Genomic DNA, 27,408 nt, shown 5'->3' on the forward strand with positions numbered 1-27,408 from the left:
TGACTTCTAAGGGGGAATACTTTAATGCAATCACAAAATTAGAAAGTTCAGATTATTGGGCGCATCAGGTTAGCGCAAGCAAAAACTCTCTACTTTTACTTGTAACATGAGTGCTACCCGATTCGCACAAAAACCTTACCTATAGCAGATTTAGTGCGATAAATACAGCTCCACTTGTAATCTGGCCCTTAGAACATTTCATGCACATCCCTCTAAATATCAGTGCTTCTATTTTATAAATTGGGTTACACTGCAGGTATCTGGATGAGAGTTGCTGCACATGGGCACTGTGGAATTCAGTAAAAGCTAGATTTCAACATGGCGGAACCCATGACTACAGGGATGTGAGGAATAACATCAATTCTATGATTATAAAATATATTTAGCATGTATATATATTTATATATTTTATATATTTATAAATGTTTACATATGTAGTTATATAAAAACAATGGTGCAATAATAAAATGCTCTTATGCTCATATTAGATAATTTTCTTTTGCTCTTTTATATCCCTTTAAGGAAGCAGAAAGGAAAATTCTACCCAATACAATTATCAATGCTCACTTATGTCTTAATATAAATGTATAGATAAATGTTTTATAATAAACTGATAAAAGCAACAATCTGGTCATTTTGTACATTAACTCTAAATTGCTGTAACAGGTTCAGGAGAACCAATCTACGCTATCATAATCATGCATACATATTAGTAATATGTGAACAAAATAATAATCCACTTTTTTATCTCCAGAGGGAAAAATAGAAACCGTGGTCATATCCATTTTTAAAGCAATTTCTGAACAAGCAAGTTTAAAGCCACTCATGCTGAAAGGATGAAAGCTAAGACAGAAATTATAATTAGCTGTGTAATTGGTAAAAAAGTTGAAAAAGGTCTCCAATCCCATCTTTATTCACATTTCTTGGTTCTTTTCTTGCCAGAAAAAAAAGCAGTTGGCTGAATTTAAATGTACAATAACTGCAAATGCGTAGTATCTACATTCTAGTCAATCATTTTTGTCTTTTGTCATGCGATAGTTAGCTAGAACAGACCCATTCCTGATGATCAGTTTCTCAAACCTGCTAACAAAGATACAGGTTGCAATTAAATATTTTTAGATTAACAGCCTTCAGATAACACGAGTGAAAATGTAAATTCTCCGGATTCAAATAATAAAAAAAAATATGCACTTTACTTGACAGTTAATTAAAGGAAAAAATTGCTTTTCATTTAAAAATCATCAAAATGGATAAAGAAAACTGAGATGGGAAAAGAAAAGCAGAGAAAAACTAAATGTAAAATACAAAGCGCACAGGAGAGTAATTCAAATTATATGTGAAAGAGACAGAATGGCAGCAAACTACAAATTATAATTATTTAAGAATGAAATATTTCTTTTTCACTTATATATTTAAAGATTATTTGGGAAGTATTAAGATAAATGTGATAAATAAATGTATGTATATCAATGAATTATGGCAAAAGGAACAGCATAAGTGAGATATTTATTAACCCCTTAAGGACTACTTTTCCATTTTCTGACCATTTGGGACCAAGGCTATTTCAAAAATTTTGTGGTGTCTGTGTTTAGCTGTAATTTTCCTCTTACTCATTTACTGTACCCACACATATTAGATACCATTTTTTTCTCGCTATAAAAAAATGATAAAATATGAGGAAAAAATGAAAAAAGCCACACTTTTTCTAACTTCAAAATCTGTTACACATCTACAACCACCAAAAATCACCCATGCTAAATAGTTTCTTAATTTTGTCCTGAGTTTAGAAATACCTAATGTTTACATGTTCTTTGCTTTTTTGCATGTTATAGGGCGATAAATACAAGTAGCACTTTGCTATTTCCAAACCACTTTTTTTTCAAAATTAGCGCTAGTTACATTGGAACACTGATTTCCGTTAGGAATCCCTGAATATCCCTTGACATGTATATATATATTTTTTTTTTTTAGAAGACAACCCAAAGTATTGATCTAGGCCCATTTTGGTATATTTCATGCCACCATTTCACCGCCAAATGCGATGAAATAAAAAAAATTGTTCACTTTTTCACAATTTTTTTAACAAACTTTAGGTTTCTCACTGAAATTATTTACAGTTTGTGCAATTATAGCACAAATGATTGTAAATGCTTCTCTGGGATCCCTTTTGTTCAGAAATAGCAGACATATGGCTTTGCCGTTGCTTTTTGGTAATTAGAAGGCCGCTAAATGCCACTTTAACCTTAAGGGGTTAATCTGCTCATTGTTTTGTTAGGGATATAAAGCAGTCTGTTTCATAGTTGTAATACAAATAGCACAAAGCAGTGGTTTAAACTTAATATAAATCATTTAAACATGTACTATTTATCATTTTACAAAGGCTTTTAACTTTTCTTTCTATGGTTATCTTAATTTGTGCACGTTCCATTACTTCCTGTCACAGACCCACAAGAGACTGGACGCTAGTGACACACTTGCAACATTATTCAATGGTTTTGCTTCCTGTCCCTCATGGACACACTGACCAATCAGATAATGCAAAAATGGCCCCAACCCCCACAACGTGCTTTTACCAGCATTCTGTCAGAGAACCTGCAAAAGCACAGTAGTGGGGAATGGGACCCATGATTAGGTTCCCAGAGGCAGTTGCGGCATCCGAGGCTCTGATTAGAACAGAGCACTCTAGAGCAACATTATTGCATTATCTGATTGGTCCACGTATCTGTGAGGGACAGGAAGCAGAACCAATCAGATAATGTTGCAAGTGTGTTGCTAGCGCCTTGCCACAAGAGGGCTGGAGTTTTTACAGGAAGACAAATATAGCTTTATGTCATAAATCTTCTAAAGCAACTTGAGCTCACTTTCTCTTGCATTCACTGAACAATAACAGGATGTCAGGTTCTTACCCATGCTCAGAAGAGGACAGAATGCAACTTAAGTTCTCATCATCTAAGCTCCCTTATGTCACTATAGGCAATGGCAACACAAATAATTTCTAAGTGCTCATTTTGCAATAAAGCAAGTAAGTTGTTTTCACAATCTGATACTTTGATTTAACTTTTTTATTAATAGAAGGTGCGCTGTTTAATATCCCTTTAAACAGAAACCTGGTAGGCTATTTTTCATTATTCCATGTTAATAAAGCATAAATATATTTCCAAGTTTCATAAGGTGTACAGTATTTATATTACTTCTATGAAAATGTAAAACAATGAAAGGACTGTTGAGGACCAGGACTTTGAACTTCTCCAGTGAAGTGTCTACTGCAGTATTTACATATGAAACCATATAACCAGAAACAGCTAAAATCAAAGGTTTTGGGAGTATGTGTATGTGTGGTGTTTTTTGTGGAATTATTCTGCTCAAAAATCTAATTTTATTTCCAAATATTGCTATTTGACACTAATCAGTCTTTCAAAATACTAATACACTGGCAAAGTTTGAAAATATCTGCAATACCTTATCACCTTTGCTGCAATTGCTTTTGAATAGTCAAACCACCACTTGCCTTATTTGAGGTTCTAATGCAGACATGTTACTGAAGTAGACAATGTTAGCCGCTGTTGTTTTGCAATTCTTCTCTTAACTTGACACAAAAAGGAGAAATGTGAAAAAAAGTTTTAATTTTGAAAATGTTATGGTTTTAGTACACCATTTTCATTAGGGTTTCAGGCAAGCAATCATCTATTTATATCTAGTAAGACAAGACATAATCACTTATCAGCTGAATCTCAAGGTCCGTGACAGCTTATTGACTATATGCAAAATGGTATTGCTAATTGCTCCACAGCTTTTTATTATATTGATAGAATTAACAATGTTAGTGCCAACATCCAAATATTCTATGACATAAAAATTTCAAGAACAAATCAAAGTTCATATTGTGTTTCTGGCCTTAAAGTGTTGCTGTTACATATCTGACATAATAGGTAATCTGTTACGTAGTTTTTTCTTGGGATCCAAAAGGTAAATATTTAATATTAATATAAGCTTGTTTCTTTTTCATTTTATATCATGCTTTACCAAATGAATGCTTAAAGGGACACTGAACCCAAATTTATTCTCTTGCTTTCTTTATTTGAAAAAGAAGGTATCTAAGCTATTTTTTTGGGTTCAGAACCATGGAAAGCACTTGTTTATTGATAGTTGAATTTACCCACCAATCTGCAAGAACAACACAGTGTGTTCACCAAAAATGGGCCGGCATCTATACTTACTTTCTTGCATTTCAAATAAAGATACCAACAGAATGAAAAGAATTTGATAGTAGGAGTAAATTAGAAAGTTGCTTAAAATTCCATGCTCTATCTGAATCACAATAGAAAAAATTTGGGTTCAGAGTCCCTTTAAACTGCATATGCAAAATCCCCATACTGTCATTTAATATACAAAACAACCAAGCATTTAACTCCTTGAATGTGGAAGATAAAACATTGTCATTCTCTGCATACTTCATAATTTTGCAAAGAATCACAAGCCATTTTTATTTTTAAAAGAAGTTAAACTTCTTTTTTTGTGCATGTTTGGTGGGAGATTTTCCCAAACACTCCATACAGAAGGGGATGAGACCAAATTTTGATATTTTTTTAATTATATATAATTTTGGAAGCATAGGAAGCCTGTCATTAGTAAGCTATTGACATAAAAATGGGATAACGCTATTCAAATAAAGGGTTTTATGTACTTATAGCTATTAGATGATCATGCAAAATCAAGGAAAATAGCTCCAGTTAGTTCTCCTTGTTCCATGCCAGTTTGTATGTTGTTGCAAACTTTTAGGAGGGCAGTTGTAGTGGAGTGATTAAGGTGAAAACCTGATTGATCAGGGGTCAGATAGTTAGAAAGTTGGTAATACTCGCATAATTGCATATGGACGCATTTTTCTAAGATTTTTGACAATACTGGGAGCAATGATATTGGGCTATAGTTAGAAACCAAGGGTAACTCCCCACTTTTATGAATAGGCACTACTCTTGCAGTTTTACAGAGTTTGTGTATGTATCCAGACATCAAGGATTCATTAATTAGGGTTGTGACAGGCTTAGCAATTGCTGGCGCACTGAGCTAGCTTCAACAGCATTGCTGGGATTTGATCAGGTCCAGACTGTTTTTTCATTTTTAGATTATTAAGGTGTTTCCTAACGACATTGATGGGTACAGGTCTAAAATTGAACTTCTCTATATTGGGTCTTTGCTGTTTTAGTGGGGCCTGATCCACATTTCTAGTTTCAAGATGCGTGCCATTAATTAGTTTGTCAATCAGGGTGGTGGAGCATCCGACAAATAATTGTTAAAGAAATTTGCTACTTCTAAGGTGAGTTGCAGGGTTTTGTTATCCACATTGATAGTGGAGGGTTGGGAGTGGATTGGTGGATTTGTAAGTTATTTATGAGTTTCCAAAACTTTCTAGGGTAAGATATGTTATTGTTCAGATTTTCACAGAAATATTAGGCCTTGGCCAATTTTGTTTGTTTAGTGCATATATTTTGCCATTGTCTATATACACAGTGATCGTTCATAGAGCCAGTTTGTTTGAACTTTGACCACAATGAATCCCGAAACTGGTACATTTGAATGAGGTCAGCTGTGATCCAATTTAAGTGTGCTCCTTTTACTCTCACCTTACGCAGCGGTGCATGTAAATTCCAAACTAGTAGGAGTTCAGACTGAAAGAATTTAACTGCAGAGTTTAGATCTGGGATTAGGTTTAATCTGTGCCAGGCCAGGTTCTTGATGTCATTTAGAAATGATTAAATATTACATTTTTTGAAGGACTTGGTGATTTTAACCTTGGGAGGGGATTTAGTTGCCTTTATTTTGCGCATGCAGTACACTATGCAGTGGTCACTGAAATTGTTAGGGAGAACACCTGCCTCCTGGATTCGGTCGGGAGAAGTGGAGAGAATACAGTCGAGCAGGGTATGATTATGGCTTTTGATGTTTATGCGAGTTGGGGAGGAGATTAATTGAGTTAGCTGCAATGATTTAAATAGCGTGCGACAACTGTTATTTTTTGGATTCAGCCAATCAATATTAAAATCTCCGAAAACTTTTTAGGTTTTGAGCTATGGTTTCACTAAGGAGATGGGCTATGTCAGAAATGGAATGCACATGGGAGCTAGGTGGGCGGTAGATTCCTGCAACAATGATTGATTTACTGCACAGTATCTCAATTGTGCCAGAAAGGAAATCAAAGGTGGCAGGAGAGCTAGATTTTTGTAAGGGGCTGAACTTTGTGGAATTGTCAACATAAATTACAATGTCGCCTCCTCTCTTTGCTCTGTCAATTCTATGGCATGAATACCCATGTATTGCAATTGCAGAGTCAGGTATTTTTGCAGTTAGCCACGATTCAGAGATAACAATGATTTTGGGCTTGTATTGTAAACACCAAGCTTGCAGTGCATCGATTTTTGGTAGTAAGCTGCGGATATTACAGTGCACAAAGGAGAGGCCTTTTTTAGTTGGAAGGCTAGGATTGGACTTTGCTGGGGGACCAGGGTTAGACTCTACATCATTTGCAAGGGCAAGTAACATAAGGAATATGAATTTGGACATAGTTTTTGTTTGGCCATATAGTGAATGGGATACTTTATAATTTTGTGAGGTGGGGGTAGGAGGGCTATTTTTTTATAACTCTCCACCAGCATTCAGCAGATAAGTTACAGCAACAGAGCAGGCCATGGTGTATGAAAATTTATTTTCCAGTTTGAGGTGTGTGTTTATGGCGGTAATGATAGGAACAAAATTGGAGTGAGGAAAGGGATGTCATGAATATCAGTATGGTCATATTTGGATTCATGTTAGTGCTTTGAGGTGTGTAGATAAATATAAAACAAAAATAGTACAATTTAAAAAAAAAAATATATATATATGTTTTATTTAAATTTTGTTTCATAAACAACATTCATATCTGTGTTTTGTTAATGCATTTGCATTAGTAATGAAATTAATGCACATGTCTAATTAACATATAATCCAATAGTGACATTTCAGGGCTAATCAGACCCTTCCTCAAACCAACCCCACATGTACAACTAACAGTCTTCAATAAATATGTACAGTGTAATCACTCATTCACAAAATAAAACCATAAAACTGTATGATATTCCTTGCCTACCTGAGCATTCAAATAATGTGTTGGCATTATCCCATTTTGTAACATACCGCCAAATATACTTACTGCATTAAAAACTCCAAATGTGCACATGGAGCTCCCACAGTCATGACTAGCTGCTTCTTTCAATAAGACTAAGATATACTTCTTAATAAAATCAATCACTATCTAATGTGCACCACTAAATATGTAATATATTTTCATCTGTTTATGTAGCATGTCCTATGTTGGTAAAACTATTAATGATGCCAGCACCTATATGGTCAATAATAGATCATCTATTAGAACTGCCATAACTGTTGAGAAGATGGATCAACCAGTTGGTAAACATTTTTTGCAATCAAAACAGAATAATCAGATGTATGTGTTATCTTAATTGATCATGTACCATCACATGATGGGGATAAACCCAAACTTCATCTATTGAAGAATCTACAGATTGGACATTTTAGCCCCTAAAGGGCTGAATATATATACAGGTTGGCAGATCAGTTTGTTCTTTGGAACATGACTCTAGATAGAGAAGTTATACACATAGTCTAAATGTGCTTTTATGTCATATTCTGATAATAATATAGATCCTCTAAGAGCTGTGTTTTGTCCTTTCCATATGACGTTCAGTATATGTGTAAGGGATTTGAAACGTTTCATGATTCCATGCACAAATAATTAATCAAACAGTTAATGTATTAGCAGTTTATATTACAAATTTTCTTTTTAGACTATATATATATATATATATATATATAAACACATATATGCCTTTAAAGGGACACTATACCCAAAAATTTTCTTTCATGATTAAGGTAGAGAATACAACTTTAAACATATTCCAATTTACTTCTATTACTTAATTTGCTTCATTCTTTAGATATACTTTAATGAAGAAATAGCAATGCACAAGGTGAACCAATCACAGGAGGCATCTATGTACAGCTACCAATCAGCAGCTACTAAGCATATCTAGACATGCTTTTCAGCAAAGAATATCAAGTTAATGAAGCAAAATAAATAATAGAAGTAAATTACAAAGTTGTTTATAATTGTATGCTCTTTCTAAATCATGAAAGAAAAAAATTGGGTTTCATGTCCCTTTAAAATAAATGCTTTTAATAAATGTTACACTTGTATTCTATTCTGCTGTTATGTTCTCAAGCAGTGTCCTTATCTAGAAAGAGGGGGCTGTCACATTATAATGAAAGGCACTAGTCTGAGAATCTTTTCCTTGTTATGGGATATTCTTATTTTGTTAACAGATTTCTTACAATATTCAATGATTGACCTACCATTAGGCATGCCTGCTAAACTGTAGTTTAATTGCTGAGAGAGAGGAAGGAGACTTTTGGGCAATATCTTAGAAAGAAGTCTGAGACATTAGCACATGTGAAATGTGATGTGTGTGTTCCACTGAGAGATTATGCTAACTGTAACTGCACTCCTCTGCCTGTGTACCCTTGTACGCTGATAAAAATGCCAAAGATAAGTAATACATTTATAGTTTAATCAGCCTTGCTTTATAAACTCATTACTAATTTATGCTATTGCATTAAGTTCACTAAGTTATTATTATACAGGTGGAAAGACCTTTATCCAAACTGCTTGGGAGCAGAAAAGTTTTGGATTTTGGAATAGTTTGGATTTTGGAATAATTGCATCTTTAAAATGGGACAGTTTGAAGAGGGAATTGGAACCAAGTGTAAACAAAAACATCATGATATTTAGGCATTATTTACATGTCATAATACAGCTTATACATGAAACCTAAAGGTAGTTTTATATAATTGTAATACTTTTGCATACATAATATATTTAGAGAGATAGAACAGTAAGTACTGTAATCAGTAAGGTAATATTTTTTGTTTTAAATAAATATAGACCATTATTTGCATTTTAGAACACAAAAAAAACAAAAAAACAAAAAACAAAGACACAGGCAGAGAAGATTGTGAGAGGCAGAGAAAAATAGTAATTTTTTAAAATGCTATTTAAAAAAAATAATGAATCAAACAGTTTGGTTTTCAGAATAAGTTTGAATTTCGGAATTCTGGATTTGGGGGATTTGTACCTTTACTGCATTCTCGTTTGTCTGTTTCTGAACTTTTTCAGTACTATTGTGAGACCTAGAGGCCCATTTAACAAGCTCCATATGGAGCTTGAAGGACCGTGTTTCTGGTGAGTCTGAAGACTCGCCAGAAACCCCAGTTATGAAGCAGCAGTCTAAAGACTGCTGCTCCATAACCCTGTCTGCCTGCTCTGATGAGGCGGACATGAATCGCTGCAATTCAACCCAATCAAATACGACACCTCCCTACTGGCGGCCGATTGGCCACGAGTCTGCAGGGGGGGGGGGGCTTGCACCAGCAGCTCTTGTGAGCTGCTGGTGCAATGCTGAATATGGAGAGCATATTGCTCTCTGCATTCTGTGAGGTCTTGCGGACCTGATCCGCACTGTCGGATCAGGTCCGCAAGACCTTTCATAAATAGGCCTCTTTGTTTGCAATTGCCCCAGTGCAAGGGCATAACAATAAGCAATTTATATTAAAATGATTATCAATTTTCATGACTGGATCTGTACATTGTTACTAGGCTTGTTTTACCATATGGTGCCTAATTTAAATAGTTTATTAAAGGGACAGTCTAGGCCAAGAAATGTTCATGATTCAGATAGAGCATGTAATTTTAAACAATTTTCCAATTTACTTTTATCACCAATTTTGCTTTGTTCTCTTGGTATTCTTAGTTGAAAGCTTAACCTAGGAGGTTCATATGCTAATTTCTTAGACCTTGAAGGCCACCTCTTTTCAGAATTCATTTTAACAGTTTTTCACCACTAGAGGGTGTTAGTTCATGTGTTTCATATAGATAACACTGTGATTGTGCACGTGAAGTTATCTTGGAACAGGCACTGATTGGCTAAACTGCAAGTCTGTCAAAAGAACTGAAATAAAGGGGCAGTTTGCAGAGGCTTAGATACAAGATAATCACAGAGGTTAAAAGTATATTAATATAACTGTGTTGGTTGTGCAAAACTGGGGAATGGATAATAAAGGTATTATCTATCTTTTAAAACAATAAAAATTCTGGTGTAGACTGTCCCTTTAAGGATGTGTTAGTCTAAATTTTGTGAAACATATTTGAAGTATATACCCATAAATATTCTGATATATTGTACACAGTAACATAAGATTAAGTGGTCTAATAGGATGCCTTTATGGTCAGTATGGGCAAGATTTGGTTATCTCCCACTGATATCTTGTTATCATTATCCTGAATTAGTATGATAAAGGACTAAAGGCCTGATGATCAAAGGATTCTCTAGCTTGGAGAGAAATTGTAGTGCAGACTTTACAGAGGCTGAACTCACTGAATGCTCAAAAGAAAAATGTTAGGACTCTCCAGCACTGCAAGATCACAGTAATTTCTGTATATGAAGGAGAGACAAGTCCAGTGCCAAATAGCACTGCACCCTATGAGAGTTTTGTTACACTTAAACTTTTTGCATTGTATTTTTATATTACTTTGCACTTCAGATTGGGTAATTTCAGTATTATTACATTTAAGCATTGCTGTTTCTATTTTCCATTTTTATACATTTAGGGCTAGATTACGAGAGGAGCACAATCATTTGCGCAAGCGATATCAGGTTTACAAGGCTGTTTGTGCGCAAGTTAAATATCACCTGTATTACAAGTTGAAAGTAAATGTGAACCCGTGAATGCAATCGCGATTTATGCTAGAATGATTGCTGCAAAAGTAATATCCTAATATGTTAAAGTTACACAGAAACTGTGAAAGCAGAATTTGTAAACCCTCAATCATAAAGAAACTGCTGTATAAAAAATTAAATACAAAATAGAAAGCGCAAAGTTTAAATGTAATAAAATGTAATCTGAAGTGTAAAGTAATATAGAATACAAATCACAAAGTGTAAATGCGGCATATCTCTCATGTCATGCAGTGCTATATTGTACTGGACTTGTCCTTCCTTAACATATAGAAATGCAGAGATTGCCCCTTGGAGAAATATAGCAAAAACTGCCTTTTAAAAATTTCCTTAGGGATCTTGCAGTGCTGGAGGATCATTTTAGATAATCTCATCTGAAGGGAGAGCTTTCGGGCCTAAGTGAGTAGTCAGACTATTCCCATCTGCAATGTGACCTTCCAAAAAAAAAATCCAGAGGGAAAAAAAAGTTAATTATTAGAAGCATTTGAAAAAAAGAAAAAAAAAAAAATACAACACCCTGGTTGTATAAGTATGCAAACCCTGTCCAACTAATACTTTGTTGAAGCACCTTCTGCATTTATTATAGCAGCAACTCTTTGTGAATAAGTCTCTATTAACTTTGCACTATGCAAAAAATGTTCAAGTTCCTTCAAATTGTTAGGGAATATAGCTCTCTTAAGGTTATTCCACAGGTTTTTGATGCGATTGAGGTCTGTGCTCTGACTGGGCAATTTTAAGACTTTGATTTTTCTTTTCTGAAGCCATGTCTTAGTCAAATTGGATGAGTGCTTTGGCTCTTTGTGGAATTTCTCTTTATCTTCAGCTTTTATAAGATATACCAATGGGACTACTCTGGTTAGTATAGACACTTCCCACTTATATAGTTATGTATTAGGTTATATCTGGGAAATATGTGCTTTGTACTGAAAAAGATTCATCAACTGATCCAGCATAGAGTTGGAGAAAAGAGTACAACATTAGGGTAATGTTACATAGCGTTTACAACTTGATAAAATAAAACTTAACTTATATTGGGTATATATTAGAAAAAAGGAAGAATTTAAATTTAATTTAAATAAGACTATGTAACATTACCCTATAGGACACTTGAGTGCTAATTTTGTACTCTTTTTTTTTTCCAGCTCTATGCTGGATCAGTTGATGAACCATCAGGTTTTGTGCCAGCTCTTGTGACATAATTCATCTTTTGACATAACTTATATGGGCTTGGATGATTCTTTTTGTAAGAAAAGGTTTCTGTTTTGCCACTTTACTCCATAGCCCAAACATGTGCTAAATATGAGAGATGGTGGTCACATGCAAGGGGTGACTGTTACCAGCCAGAAATTCCTATAGCTCCTTCAGTGTTACTATTGGCCTATTTCTAGCCTCCCTGATAAGATTTCTTCTCTTTCTATCATTAAAGGGACATGAAACACAATTTTTTTTTTCATGATTTAGATAGAGAATATGGTTTTAAACAAGTTTCCAATTTACTTCTATTATCTATTTTGCTTTCTTCTCTTTTTATCTTTTGTTGAAGAAACAGAAATGGCCATGGGTGAGCCAATAACATTAGGCATACATATGCAGCCACCAATCAGCAGCGCCTGGGCCTATCTATATATGATTTTCAACAAAGGACACCAAGAGAATGAAGCAAATTAGATTAAATAAATAAATTGAAAAGTTGTTTAAAATTGCATGCTTTTTCTTTTGGAGGGTGGTCTTGAACTGCATTGTCTCTGCTGTTCCACCTTTCCTCCTGTTATTAATGATGCTTTTGACAGTGCTTCATGGTACATACGGTGCCTTTAATATTCTTTTACATCCATCTCCTTATTGGTATTTTTCAACAATTAGCTCTCGCTGAGCGAGATTACAAGTTATGTGTTATAGCCGTAGCATACACACTGCACGGAATGGGTTCGTACCGCTATTTCTATACTATTTATTAGGTTATATTACTATAGAGATTTGTCTGATCAAAATGTTTAATGGTTCAATAGATTGATTAAGATAAATTATATTTTGGTTTATCTAATTAAATTTTATTATTAATTATTTATTAATTATTAAAATGTATTGCCACAGATTCATAGATAAATCACAGTATAGTGGGGTTCATTTTATACAATATTTCACACTAGCAATTTTCCAATCTTATACACCCCTTATCCCACTTCGGAAGGATCACTCCACATTTTATTTTATGTTTATTAACCACATTACTTTCGTAGCACATAGTCACATGTCAAATGGTTTACTATTTTTTCCACAGGTTCTACCCATTTCACACATAATATCAATTACACTTGTAATATTCACATTACATCACCATTTTAACAAATAGTATTCATATAATAATTAATTTATGTCCACTCCTGGAAAATCCACCTTATACATTATAGGTTTATCCAGTAGTGAAATTTGCAGAAATATAGTATAGACCCCAATATACCTATATTATATAGACAAAATAATGAATATGAACTCAACACAAATATCAACTTCAGTGCTTAGTTGTCAGAATCTCATTAGCACCTACAATATACGATTTTGTAATATAGATTAACTTCTCACATACACCATCACATAACACAAGACACATGTCAAGCGTATTTATTTCTAATATATATTTTAGTATTCACCCATACACCCCAGTGTCACTATTTTAGGTCTAGTGATAGTATACACACATTATAGTTTTTTTCCATCAAGGATATTTGTCATCATTTTTTTCTATTAAGGATACTAGTCATTCATGAACTTGCAATTTTTTTACTTTTATATATTTGTCAAAATATCATGTAACTCGATTTGATTTAACAAATAGTGTGGTGAATATGATTTACCATAAATGTATATCAATTTATTTATATTTTATTTGTTCGATTAATCATTGCAATTGAATATATAGTTTTTTAATTTTTTATATCATCTAGTGGGCTATTAATACCATTAAAATATGTCACACATAAACACCTGTATGATTTTGTTTATGTTTTATATATGTATATTTGCGGATGTTACAATAGGATTATCACACTGTTATATCTGTTGATACAATGCTGTATCTATTGTCCTCTGTTAAAAGATTGTTATGTTAAGATCTGCATGAGTCGATTTATGTACCCAACTGTTTTCCAATGGCACACCACTCGCTTCATAGTTAAATCTTAGGACTTAATTAATACACATGTGCATTGTGGGTGTGTGGGCCTGTCAATTTTTGATTGGTCTGTTTAGCTTTTATAAGGTAGCAAGGTAGTTCACACATTTATGTAGCCTGATGAAACGGCATTGCAGCCGAGAAACGCGTTGCAAAGCAACTTTTTAATGTTTTTAATAAAAGTTTTTTACCTGTCCTACCTTGCTCTGAAATTTTTACTCTCTACCTAAACGTTTTTTGGGTACAACAACTATTAGCCTTTTGTTTGCCACTTTGAACTGGAATAGCAGGAGTGTTTGACCCTCACACAAGAAGTTTGCCTACAAGAGTAGCAGCCGTCAGTCCTGGTACAATCACTCGGCTTTCTGGGAAACAGCTGATCTGCTCACAGAGGCCTAGATTTAGAGTTCGGCGGTAAAAGGGCTGTTAACGCTCCGCGGGCTTTTTTCTGGCCGCACCATAAATTTAACTCTGGTATCGAGAGTTAAAACAAATGCTGCGTTAGGCTCCAAAAAAGGAGCGTAGGGCATTTTTACCGCAAATGCAACTCTCGATACCAGAGTTGCTTACGGACGCGGCCAGCCTCAAAAACGTGCTCGTGCACGATTCTCCCATAGGAAACAATGGGACTGTTTGAGCTTAAAAAAAACCTAACACCTGCAAAAAAGCAGCGTTCAGCTCCTAACGCAGCCCCATTGTTTCCTATGGGGAAACACTTCCTACGTCTGCACCTAACACTCTAACATGTACCCCGAGTCTAAACACCCCTAACCTTACACTTATTAACCCCTAATCTTCCGCCCCCGCTATCGCTGACCCCTGCATTACAGTTTTAACCCCTAATCTTCCGCTCCGTAAACCGCCGCAACCTACGTTATCCCTATGTACCCCTAATCTGCTGCCCTAACATCGCCGACCCCTATGTTATATTTATTAACCCCTAATCTGCCCCCCACAACGTCGCCGACACCTGCCTACACTTATTAACCCCTAATCTGCCGAGCGGACCTGAGCGCTACTATAATAAAGTTATTAACCCCTAATCCGTCTCACTAACCCTATCATAAATAGTATTAACCCCTAATCTGCCCTCCCTAACATCGCCGACACCTACCTTCAATTATTAACCCCTAATCTTCCGATCGGAGCTCACCGCTATTCTAATAAATGTATTAACCCCTAAAGCTAAGTCTAACCCTAACACTAACACCCCCCTAACTTAAATATAATTTACATATAACAAAATAAATTAACTCTTATTAAATAAATGATTCCTATTTAAAGCTAAATACTTACCTATAAAATAAACCCTAATATAGCTACAATATAAATTATAATTATATTATAGCTATTTTAGGATTAATATTTATTTTACAGGCAACTTGGTATTTATTTTAACCAGGTACAATAGCTATTAAATAGTTAAGAACTATTTAATAGCTACCTAGTTAAAATAATAACAAAATTACCTGTAAAATAAATCCTAACCTAAGATATAATTAAACCTAACACTACCCTATCAATAAAATAATTAAATAAACTATCTACAATTACCTACAATTAACCTAACACTACACTATCAATAAATTAAATAAACACAATTGCTACAAATAAATACAATTAAATAAACTAGCTACAGTACAAAAAATAAAAAAGAACTAAGTTACAGAAAATAAAAAAATATTTACAAACATAAGAAAAATATTACAACAATTTTAAACTAATTACACCTACTCTAAGCCCCCTAATAAAATAACAAAGCCCCCCAAAATAATAAATTCCCTACCCTATTCTAAATTTAAAAAGTTACAAGCTCTTTTACCTTACCAGCCCTGAACAGGGCCCTTTGCGGGGCATGCCCCAAGAAGTTCAGCTCTTTTGCCTGTAAAAGAAAACATACAATACCCCCCCCCCAACATTACAACCCACCACCCACATACCCCTAATCTAACCCAAACCCCCCTTAAATAAACCTAACACTAAGCCCCTGATGATCTTCCTACCTTGTCTTCACCATGCCAGGTTCACCGATCCGTCCTGGCTCCAAGATCTTCATCCAACCCAAGCGGGGGCTAGACATCCACTGAAGAAGTCCAGAAGAGGGTCCAAAGTCTTCCTCCTATCCGGCAAGAAGAGGACATCCGGACCGGCAAACATCTTCTCCAAGCGGCATCTTCGATCTTCTTCCATCCGGTGCGGAGCGGGTCCATCTTGAAGCAGGCGACGCGGATCCATCCTCTTCTTCCGATGTCTCCCGACGAATGACGGTTCCTTTAAGGGACGTCATCCAAGATGGCGTCCCTCGAATTCCGATTGGCTGATAGGATTCTATCAGCCAATCGGAATTAAGGTATGAATTTTCTGATTGGCTGATGGAATCAGCCAATCAGAATCAAGTTCAATCCGATTGGCTGATCCAATCAGCCAATCAGATTGAGCTCGCATTCTATTGGCTGTTCCGATCAGCCAATAGAATGCGAGCTCAATCTGATTGGCTGATTGGATCGGCCAATCGGATTGAACTAGATTCTGATTGGCTGATTAAAATAAATACCAAGTTGCCTGTAAAATAAATATTAATCCTAAAATAGCTATAATATAATTATAATTTATATTGTAGCTATATTAGGATTTATTTTACAGGTAAGTATTTAGCTTTAAATAGGATTAATTTATTTAATAAGAGTTAATTTATTTCGTTAGATTAAAATTATATTTAAGTTAGGGGGGTGTTAGTGTTAGGGTTAGACTTAGCTTTAGGGGTTAATACATTTATTAGAATAGCGGTGAGCTCCGATCGGAAGATTAGGGGTTAATAATTGAAGTTAGGTGTCGGCGATGTTAGGGAGGGCAGATTAGGGGTTAATACTATTTATGATAGGGTTAGTGAGGCGGGTTAGGGGTTAATAACTTTATTATAGTAGCGGTGCGGTCCGCTCGGCAGATTAGGGGTTAATAAGTGTAGGCAGGTGTCGGCGACGTTGAGGGGGGCAGATTAGGGGATAATAAATATAATATAGGGGTCGGCGGTGTTAGGGGTAGCAGATTAGGGGTACATAGGGATAACGTAGGTGGCGGCGCTTTGCGGTCGGAAGATTAGGGGTTAATTATTTTAAGTAGCTGGCGGCGATGTTGTGGGGGGCAGATTAGGGGTTAATAAATGTAATATAGGGGTCGGCGGGGTTAGGGGCAGCAGATTAGGGGTACATAAGTATAACGTAGGTGGCGGTCGGAAGATTAGGGGTTAAAATTTTTAATCGAGTTGCGGCGATGTGGGGGGACCTCGGTTTAGGGGTACATAGGTAGTTTATGGGTGTTAGTGTACTTTAGGGTACAGTAGTTAAGAGCTTTATAAACCGGCGTTAGCCAGAAAGCTCTTAACTCCTGCTATTTTCAGGCGGCTGGAATCTTGTCGTTAGAGCTCTAACGCTCACTGCAGAAACAACTCTAAATACCAGCGTTAGAAAGATCCCATTGAAAAGATAGGCTACGCAAATGGCGTAGGGGGATCTGCGGTATGGAAAAGTCGCGGCTGAAAAGTGAGCGTTAGACCCTTTAATCACTGACTCCAAATACCAGCGGGCGGCCAAAACCAGCGTTAGGAGCCTCTAACGCTGGTTTTGACGGCTACCGCCGAACTCTAAATCTAGGCCAGAGAGTCAGCCGAATGGCTCTTAAAGATTCGGCTTGCCTGACTTTGCACTGGCTGTGCAACTCCGCTTGTGAGTATAGGTTCACCGCTATCTGTTGTGTGTCCGGCAGTGGTCAGGGTACTCTGCACCAAGGGCCTCTTTTCCTTTGTATTACAGGTTCATATTTCAACTTATCGGAACGTGACGGCCATACGCAGCTGATCGGTCCTGAGCGAGTCAGCCCAGCGGCTCTGAAGCTTCGGCTTGCCAATTATTGCATTGCATGTGCAAATACACTTGTGAGTACTGAGTCTTTGACCACCTTTGTTGTTCTCACATGTCCTAGGATTATCTGCACCAGAGCGCCTCTTCTTTGTCTTTTTTAGGACGAGGGTTATTATTTCTATACCGCACTCATTACAAGTTACAAAAAAAATATTATTTTGTTGTGCGGTATAGTGCGGTAAGTCCCATACTGCACCCAAAAAAGTTTTGGATTTGCGTGCTCATGCACGTTTCCCCCATAGAAATCAATAGAGAAAAACCTGCGATTGCGAAATGGCGATCGCATTAACGCCTACCCCATTGAAGTCTATGGAGAACCGAAAGTTGTTTAAAAGCCTAACACCCTAACATAAGCCCCTAGTCTAGTAACCCCTAATCCACTGTCACCCCACATCGCCAAAACTAAATTAGGACATTAACCTCTAAACCGCCATCCCCCCACTTCGCCAACACAAAATAAAGTTATTAACCCTTAATCCACCATCCCCCCACATCGTCACTACTAAAATAAACCTATTAACCACTAAACCGCCGACCCCCCATGTTGACAACATTAAATAAAGCTATTCATTTCTAAACCGCTGACCCCCCACATCGTCACTACAAAAATAAACCTATTAACCCCTATACTGCCGACCCCCCACATTGCGACAAACTAATTTAAACTATTAACCCCTAAACCTAACACCCACTACCTTTAACTTAAAGTTACAACATAACTACTTTAAAATAAATAAAAACGTACCTGTGAAATTAAAAAAAACCCTAAGATTAAAATATAAATAAACCTAACATTACTATTTTAAAAAAATAAGATACCAAAACTCAAAACCCTAAATTACAAAATTAAAAAAATCATAACACTATGAAAAAATAAAAAACCTAACATTACACAAAATAAAATCTAAAATTAAACAAAATCACAAAAACTAACATTTCACAAAATAACAAACTCCAAAATTATGAAAAATAACAACATCTAAGATTGCAGAAAACAATAAACAAAATTATACAAAATAAAAAAATTAAACCTAACCTAATACCCCTATAAAACAAAAAAGCCACCCTAAAATAAAATCACCCCCTAATCTAACACTAAACTACCAATAGCCCTTAAAAGGGCTTTTTGTAGGGCATTTCCCTAACAGTAAAACACCCCACCCGCCCAACTCCCGAAAATAAAAATCTAATCTACCCATTGCCCCTTAAAATCTAATCTACCAATTTCCTTTAAAAGGGCAATCAGCTCTTTTACTGCTAAAAAAAACAACTAATCTAAAAAAAAACACCCCCAAAAAAAACAAACAAACCCAAACACTAACCCCAAAATAGGTACTCACCATTCCTGAAATCCGGCGGTTAAGGTCTTCTTCTTCTTTCTTCATCCCGGTGGTGTGGAGTGAAGGTGGCGCGGAGCAGGATCGGCGACTGTGCAGACATCTGACGTGAAGGTTCTTCTTCATGCGATCGTCCACCACACACTGAAGATTGAATGCAAGGTACCCATCTTATGTTAGGGTACCTTGCATTCCTATTGGCTGAAAAATTCAAATCAGCCAATAGGATGAGAGCTACTTAAATTCTATAGGCTGATTTGAAGAACCAATAGGATTTAAGTAGCTCTCTGGCCTGTATGCATCACTACACACTTCAATGAGTGTGTAATGCCTGCCCCTTCACTCATGCGACCAATCCTGAGAAGGGAATGTCAATCACTGAGAGCGAGGAAGCTCTTGGTGATATCTCTTTGCCACGTCAGAGTGTAAGAAGCAGTTGATCTAATGACCGCTGCTTCTTACATTGAGGCAAGCAGGCTTGCATGTGCGAACCTGCCCCGCAATGGCTCCAGAGCTGCTTATGCTGCTTTGTACATTGAGCTCTTATACCTTATTCATTTTTTATTAAGAAAATAAGTTATAAAATTTATTTTGGTCAATTGAACCTATTCATGTTTGGCCTACAAGGTCTTATTCATGTCATAGGACATGTCTTGTGCACCAAGAAGTACATTGGTTCCATTGATCAAAGGACAATTAACTTTTTTAAGAATCATTCTAGATGGGTTAGAGATTTAACTGTATGCAGGTCAAAAATGCATTGGCCTTGAATAAATATACATAGAAAAAAAAACAGCTGTTTAATTTAAGAGCTGTTCTTTTACTTCAAAATGTTGCAAAATGTCAAGATATGTTCTATATTGTTGTACAAATAAACAAACCTAAACAAATTCTTACATGGCTTAGCTGTAAAGCTCATTCACCATTATGAGTACTGTGAATTTACTATGCACACACATCTTCTTCATATAAATGAAATATACATGACTTTTAGAAAGTATATTATATGAAACACATGTTTGTAGTGGTTTAAAGGGGCACAAGTCTGCTGAAAAAATATATGCAGTTTGAATTTATGACTTATACATATGTACATGGAACACTGGCTTGTAAGACGCAACCTTGAGATATTTGAAACATCCCTATGACATTAATAATGACATTTTGGGCATAGATTAATACCTTAAAAACGGAAGACAGTAATTTGAGAACACCACTATTATAGTAATTATTATAATTATTATTATTCTCTTATTTATCATATTGTTGGAAAATGTGCAACCCATGCCATTGTCATCATTTTTCAAATATAGAAACATGTATGTCCTACTTCATATTTTATTGGAAAATAAGCAGTGAGATAGATAGAGATAGATACAGATAGATAGATGATAGATAGATAGATAGATAGATAGATAGACATCTTATTTTGGGAGTCTTGCATTTTAATATATTTTAAATATGCTATATATAAATGCTATATAGAATATAAAAAAAAACCAACTTTATTTTATAGATTATGCCAACTGTTATAAATATCACCTATGTATTTATTTATGTGGTTGTTAAATCAGTACTATCATTTAACATTCACGTTTTCCTGGTAGGTTTCACTAAGTATATTTCCTAAGAGTTTGAGCTTCCAATTTAATTTACTTGTTGGCCTTTATTTTTAATAATCTATATTATTTTTTTCTATGTCCACACTTTAATTATATTTTAGACTGCTAAACCACTAAAGTTGTTTTTTTTAATTAAAGAAAAAGTTTAAAGAATGGTATGCTTTAGTTAAGATCTGTGGTTATTAAATGTGCTCTATTTGGAAGTACGTATTAATAATGTAATTTCCTAACATGAAAAATCTGCAAATATCTGCAATGCAGAGTGAATAGCAATTGGAAATATGACAAGGATTTAAGTATAGTATTAAACATACAGCTTAATTTTGAGTTCGTTATCTATATTCTATTCATTTCACTATGAGAAAAATCAAGTTACATACTTTTTGTGCACATTACCATGTCTTTACATACATCATTAAACCTGTTCCCAACTCCAAAATACAAGGAATATGATGCATTCACAGAGCTTACATGAAGATATTCTAGTGAGGAAATGTGTTATATACTTATACTTTTATATCCTCTTATAATTTTTGCCAATATTTAATGCAGCAGAGGGTAGAATTAATGAGTCAAATAAGAATAACTACAGTCAAACAGCTATATTCTTAAAGGGCTTATCCATGTTGGCAATAACTTTTTTTACTCAATAAATCTAGTAACAAATTAATCTCTTAACAAGACTAATTGTCAGTAATTAAGCTAATGGTGGGCAAAATGTGTCATAAAATGACATGGTCTTCAAAGAACAGCACAATTTTAAAACTTGTAGGCAACCTTCGTAGGTCAAGCAACAAGGTATAAAATCTGTTTCCAGCCCATATTTCCATTGTACTTAAATAGACAGTCAAGTCAAAATTAAACTTTCATGTTTCAAATAGGGCATGTCATTTTATACGACTTTCCAATTTACATTTATCCTCAAATTGTCTTTGTTTCTTGGTATTCTTAGTTGAAAGCTAAACCTAGATAGACTCATATGCTAAGTTCTAAGCCCTTGAAGGCCGCCTCTTATCTGAATGAATATGACAGTTGTTCACAGCTAGAGGGCATTGGTTCATGTGTGCCATATAAATAACATTGGTTTCACTCCCATGGAGTTACTTATGAGAGGGCACTCATTGGCTAAATGTAAATCTGTAAAAAGAACTGAACTAAGGGGGCAGTCTACAGAGGCTTAGATACAAGGTAATCACAGATTTAAAAGGTGTATTAATATAACTGTGCTGGTTATGCAAAACTGGGGAATGGGTAATAAAGGGATTATCTATCTTTTTTTAAATACATTTTTTGGAGTAGACTGTCCCTTTAAATATGAAAAATATGTATTATTATGCTTAACAGGTGTCGAGGGTCTGGATTTTGAGTCTGTTGCATTGAGACGTGTCATTCACTTTTGGAGGAAAAAAAATCTTTAATTAATATAGCATTCAGCTGGTAACTATACTAGCCCTGTTGACAATTACTGACACTATTATTATTATCATTACGTTTATTATTGTTACTATAATTTTCTATCCACATACAGACACTAACTTTTTTATAAAAATGAAAAGGAATTACTGAGGTTTTGCCCACCAGTTAGAATATTTGTTCTAAATGAATTTTTGGCAGATATATGTAATACCAGATTCTTTTTGCAGTCAGCTTGTATTTAACAATATCAGGAAGGTAAATACTCTTTATAAAAACTATGGGATTGATTACAATTCAGGGGGCAATATTTATCTGTGAGTTTTGGGTGCAGCTATGAATGTTTCACATTAAGTTGATTACAGTCTTGGGTTTTTGAGTGTTTATTGGACCTGAAAACACATTATTGCCTCGCCTTAGAATGCCCTCTACTTAAAGGGATAATAAACAGTCTGTCTCAATGTTGTAATAAAAAAACACTAATCAGTTACTTATACTTAATAGAAATTATTGAAATGTATTATTCCTCTATTTAAGAGGATTTTACCCCTTTTTTCCCCCACTACAGTTGTGCTTCCTGGCAGAGCCCTAAATGGAGGCTGAGGCCTTTGCAGGACGTTTTATGTTAACCTGATGTCATAAAACGTCTAGGCTAGTGAATAGACTAGATTACATTGAGTCAGATTTGCTCATGCCCAGAATTGACCAATTAAAAACTTGTGGTTTTGAAAATCCTCTGCTCTCAAAACACTAGGGGCAGGGCTACACTGAGAATTTCAAAGTGTTTATTTTGCAAGAAGGCAAATAAGTTTTTTACATAATCTTTTTTTTTAATTATTATTTTTACTTTGATTTAACATATTTGTTTTTACCAAAGGAGCACTGTTTAATATCCCTTAAAAATGGGGCAGTCCTGTTCAAGCTGATCAGGCTCTAATGCCTATGAATTTTACACCTTAAGGTCTTTGTTATAGTGTAAAACTCAACTTTTTTGAGATATTTCAAAGATGATTTGGCATAGTTCTATTATGTTCCACATGTACAATACACACTGACAAATGACCACAGAAGATATCACGTATCTGTCATGTTTGTGCCTGGGATTGATCCCATAGTAGAAAGTAGAATTTTGTGACGTAACATACGACCCGCCAGGCAAAGTCCAACACAGATCGATGCTTACGTCATTACAGATGTTCTGAATGCAAATTCGGCACTATCTGACTACTTTTGCTAGTTAGCAAATTTCTAACAGGTACGCTCGTCACTATTCCAGCCCAGCGTACCAGGTTTTCAATCCGCCGCCCTGGAGGAGGCGGATACCATAGGAATCAATGGGAGTCTGAAAGCAGCGAAAGCTCATGTTCGCTGCTGCCCGATATCCCATTGATTCCTATGGTAATGTTTACACCTAACACCCTAACATGTACCCCGAGTCTAAACACCTCTAATATGCCGCACCCTACACCGCCGCCACCTACATTATACTTATTAACCCCTAATCTGCTGCCCCGACACTGCCGCCACCTACATTATATTTATTAACCACTATTCTGCAGCCCCCACACCGCCGCCACCTACATTATACGTATTAACCCCTAATCTGCCGCCCTGATACCGCTGCCACCTACATAATGTTTCTAACTCCTAATTTGCCTCCCCTACACCGCCGCCACCTAAATTATACTTATTAACCCCTAATCTGCCACCCCCTACACTGCCGCCACTATATTAAATTTATTAACCCCTAAACCTAAATCTAACCCTAACACCCCCTAACTTAAAGGGACACTGAACCCAAATTTTTTCTTTTGTGATTCAGATAGAGCATGCAATTTTAAGTAACTTTCTAATTTACTCCTATTATCAAATTTTCTTTATTCTCTTGGTATCTTTATTTGAAATGCAAGAATGTAAGTTTAGATGCCGGTCCATTTTTTGTGAACAACCTAGGTTGTCCTTGCTGACTGGTGGATAAATTCATCCACCAATCAAAAACTGCTGTCCGGAGTTCTGAACAAAGAAAAAAGCTTAGATGCCTTCTTTTTCAAATCAAGATAGCAAGAGAACAAAGAAACGTTGATAATAGGAGTAAATTAGAACGTTGCTTAAAACTGCATGCTCTATCTGAATCACAAAAGAAAAAATTTGGGTTCAGTGTCCCTTTAAATATAATTTAAATAAATCTAAATAAAATTCCTATCATTAAATAAATTATTCCTATTTTAAACTAAATACTTACCTATAAAATAAACCCTAACGGCTAGATTTGGAGTTTTGTCGGTAACGACCCGAAAATCTAACGCCGGCTTTTTTCTGGCCACACCATAAAAATAACTCTGGTATTGAGAGTCCACATAAAGGCTGCGTTAGGCTCCAAAAAAGGAGCGTAGAGCATTTTTAACGCAGCTTCCACTCTCGATACCAGAGTTGCTTACGCAAGCGGCCAGCCTCAAAAACGTGCTCGTGCACGATTCTCCCATAGGAAACAATGGGGCTGTTTGAGCTGAAAAAAAACCTAACACCTGCAAAAAAGCTGCGTTCAGCTCCTAACGCAGCCCCATTGTTTGCTATGCGGAAACACTTCCTACGTCTGCACCTAACACCCTAACATGCACCCCGAGTCTAAACACCCCTAACCTTACACTTATTAACCCCTAATCTGCCGCCCCCGCTATCGCTGATCCCTGCATATTATTATTAACCCCTAATCTGCCGCTCCGTAAACCGCCGCTACTTACATTATCCCTATGTACCCCTAATCTGCTTCCCTAACATCGCCGACCCCTATATTATATTTATTAACCCCTAATCTGCCCCCCACAACGTCGCCTCCACCTGCCTACACTTATTAACCCCTAATCTGCCGAGCGGACCTGAGTGCTACTATAATAAAGTTATTAACCCCTAATCCGCCTCACTAACCCTATAATAAATAGTATTAACCCCTAATCTGCCCTCCCTAACATCGCCGACATCTAACTTCAATTATTAACCCCTAATCTGCCGACTGGAGCTCACCGCTATTCTAATAAATGTATTAACCCCTAAAGCTAAGTCTAACCCTAACACTAACACCCCCCTAAGTTAAATATAATTTACATCTAACGAAATTAATTATCTCTTATTAAATAAATTATTCCTATTTAAAGCTAAATACTTACCTGTAAAATAAATCCTAATATAGCTACGATATAAATTATAATTATATTATAGCTATTTTAGGATTAATATTTATTTGACAGGCAACTTTGTAATTATTTTAACCAGGTACAATAGCTATTAAATAGTTAAGAACTATTTAATAGCTACCTAGTTAAAATAATTACAAAATTACCTGTAAAATAAATCCTAACCTAAGTTACAATTAAACCTAACACTACACTATCATTAAATTAATTAAATAAAATACCTACAATTACCTACAATTAAACCAAACACTACACTATCAATAAATAAATTAAATACAATTCCTGCAAATAACTACAATGAAATAAACTAACTAAAGTACAAAAAATAAAAAAGAACTAAGTTACAAAAAATAAAAAAATATTTACAAACATAAGAAAAATATTACAACAATTTTATACTAATTACACCTACTCCAAGCCCCCTAATAAAATAACAAAGACCCCCAAAATAAAAAATGCCCTACCCTATTCTAAATTACTATAGTTCAAAGCTCTTTTACCTTACCAGCCCTGAACAGGGCCTTTTGCGGGGCATGCCCCAAAGAATTCAGCTCTTTTGCCTGTAAAAAAAAAATACAATACCCCCCCCCAACATGACAACCCACCACCCACATACCCCTAATCTAACCCAAACCCCCCTTAAATAAACTTAACACTAAGCCCCTGAAGATCTTCCTACCTTATCTTCACCATACCAGGTTCACCGATCCGTCCTGAAGAGCTCCTCCGATGTCCTGATCCAAGCCCAAGCGGGGGGCTGAAGAGGTCCATGATCCGGCTGAAGTCTTCATCCAAGCGGGAGCTGAAGAGGTCCATGATCCGGATGAAGTCTTCTATCAACGGCATCTTCAATCTTCTTTCTTCCGGATCCATCTTGCAGACCTCCGACGCGGAACATCCTCTTCTCCCGACGCCTACTAGCCGAAAGACGGTTCCTTTAAGGGACGTCTTCCAAGATGGCGTCCCTCGAATTCTGATTGGCTGATAGGATTCTATCAGCCAATCGGAATTAAGGTAGGAATATTCTGATTGGCTGATGGAATCAGCCAATCAGAATCAAGTTCAATCCGATTGGCTGATCCAATCAGCCAATCAGATTGAGCTCGCATTCTATTGGCTGTTCCGATCAGCCAATAGAATGCAAGCTCAATCTGATTGGCTGATGTCTTGAAGATGGAGCCGCTCCGCGCCGGATGGATGAAGATAGAAGATGCCGTCTGGATGAAGATAGAAGATGCCATCTGGATGAAGACTTCTGCCCGTCTGGAGGACTACTTCTGCCCGTCTGATGGACCACTTCTACCCGATTCGTTGAGGACTTTGGCCCGGTTGGGTGAAGACTTCTCCCGGTAAGGTGATCTTCAAGGGGTTAGTGTTAGGTTTTTTTAAGGGGGTATTGGGTGGGTTTTAGAGTAGGGTTGGTTGTGTGGGTGGTGGGTTTTAATGTTGGGGGGATTTGTAATTTTTTTTTAACAGGTAAAATAGCTGATTACTTTGGGGCAATGCCCTGCAAAAGGCCCTTTTAAGGGCTATTTGTAATTTAGTGTAGGGTAGGGCTTTTTTTTTCGGGGACTTTTTTATTTTGTTAGGGGGATTAGATTAGGTGTAATTAGTTTAAAAATCTTGTAATTTGTTTATTATTTTCTTTAATTTAGTGTTTGTTTGTTTTTGTACTTTAGATTTTATTTATTTATATTTAATTGTATTTAATTTAGGGAATTAATTTAATTATAGTGTAGTGTTAGGTGTTACTGTAACATAGGTTAGGTTTTATTTTACAGGTATATATGTATTTATTTTCACTAGGTAGTTTTTAAATAGTTAATAACTATTTAATAACTATTCTATCTAGTTAAAATAAATAAAAATTTGCCTGTTAAATAAAAATAAATCCTAAGCTAGCTACAATGTAACT

This window comes from Bombina bombina, chromosome 3, assembly GCF_027579735.1.
Source record: "Bombina bombina isolate aBomBom1 chromosome 3, aBomBom1.pri, whole genome shotgun sequence".
Taxonomy (NCBI): domain Eukaryota; kingdom Metazoa; phylum Chordata; class Amphibia; order Anura; family Bombinatoridae; genus Bombina; species Bombina bombina.